The following is a 1,983-nucleotide window of genomic DNA, read 5'->3' as shown; positions in this document are numbered from 1 at the left end:
CGACCACATGGTGGATTTTACTACTTTTTGTTCTTTAGTGAAGTTCAATTCTGTGTTTACCAGAACCCGCAATGATGCATGATCATTGTCATCCAAGAAAGGCAATAGGTGTGACTCAACATCAGAGAAATCGAGACATCGGCATGCTCCGCGCGATTCTGCTACATGTATTGCCAGGAATTCAATGTCAATTGAAAAACAGTCAGAAATCGATGTACAGAAAAGTGGGAAGACATGGAATAACATCAAGAAACTAGCCCAGGATAGATAAAGGTGGAAGGTGTTTGTCCGTGGCCTATACCCTGGTGCAGGGGGAGAAAGGCAATGATGATGATGATGATGATGATGATGATGATGATGATGATGATGATGATGATGAAAAACAGTAGTAGTAATAGTAGTAGAAGCAGCAGCAACAACAAAAAACAGCAGCCGCAGCAGCAGTAACAACAGCAGCAGTAGTAAAATGTGTGACACTTCACTTCCACTCTGAAAGCAATTCCCGCGCGCTCATGTTTCCTTATGCCTCACTCTGAAAGCAATTCCCGCGCTCCCTATGTTACCTTATGCCTCACTCTGAAAGCAATTCCCGCTCGCTCATGTTACCTTATGCCTCATGGCATGCAGTTACGAACGCCGAAAGCGCTTACCAAATAAATAAAAAACGACAACCCCCCCACCCCCCCAAACAGAAGCAACTAAAAACATATAACAACAAAACAACAACAAAACAACAACAACAACAACAACAACAACAACAAAACTACAACAAAACAACAACAACAAACAAGAACAAAACCAAAACCCCATTCCCCACTGTACCCCCACAGGCGAGGACTGCCTTCAGTACTTCGGCCTCCAGAACTGGCAGTGGAATGACGAGGACTGCAACAATCTCGCCTACTTCATCTGTGAAGCTGAGTAAGAATACTTACTTCTATTTGGTCGCTTTTAACCCCAAGTGGGCTAAAGGGGGTCTCCAGAAATCTTGACCTGCACCAAAAGTGGGCATTGCCCTACCTATCGGAGAAGTTTGGATTCATTGGTGTGTATATTTGTTTGATATAGAAAACTCTCCTTGTCTTTTAAAGAAACAGAACAAGGGGCAAAAACTTTACCGTCGATTTTCTCAAAACAGCATTTTTGGGGGGATAGCCCCCTTGTGCTTAAAATCAACCATTTACTTTTACTTTTTCATCCTCTGTTGCCGTTAAGCGTCTAGGGGAGACCATACAGTTTTCAAAGGTAGGCCAGCTCCGCAGCTCTTTCAGTTGGAATATTATGTTTTCTCAAAGGTTTCCTTGACACACTCAGTCCCACCACCTTTTGCATGGCCTTCCTCTTCCTTTACAGCATGAGTGCTCTGGGTTATCGGCGCTACGTAACATACGTAACAGGTGGTCAAATCATTTTATTCTCTGTCGTTCTATGTAATGCAGGCAGGACTCAATCAATATCGATAGCTGCTCTTACTTCTTCATTTCTCTGCCTGTCTCGTCTTGTGATGTTAAGGGTTTTGCTTAGATATTTCATTTCGCATGCTGTGATTTTGCTTTCGTGGGTTTTATTTAATGTCCAGGTCTGGCACTGGTAGCACAATGCTGGTATGAATATTGAAATGATAAGCTGTCTCTTTGTGTTCATGGAGATGCTTCTTAGCACGGCTGACTTCGATTACTTCGAAGGTGAATAATCATTTAAAGTAGCCGTAAGGGAAAGGAGGAAAGTAGGAAAGAAGGCAGGTGTACAAAATATGTAAGTGTGAGTGTGAACATAGAGAAACTGGTGTGCGCTTGTCTACCGTTACTGGGATTACACCAGCAACACCCACCACCCACCCACCACCCTTTGCCCACCAACAAAAACAAAACAAAAAGCCATTTTATTACTTTAAAAAACATGCACCCAAAAAGGTCCCCACCCACCCCCTAAAAGGACATACAAAACAAAGTACATACACACAAAAAAACCCAACATCACCCC

This window comes from Aplysia californica, unplaced genomic scaffold (genome assembly GCF_000002075.1).
Source record: "Aplysia californica isolate F4 #8 unplaced genomic scaffold, AplCal3.0 scaffold00305, whole genome shotgun sequence".
NCBI classification, from domain to species: domain Eukaryota; kingdom Metazoa; phylum Mollusca; class Gastropoda; order Aplysiida; family Aplysiidae; genus Aplysia; species Aplysia californica.
The sequence above is the reverse complement of the archived record's forward strand: the minus strand, read 5'-3'. Positions refer to the sequence as shown.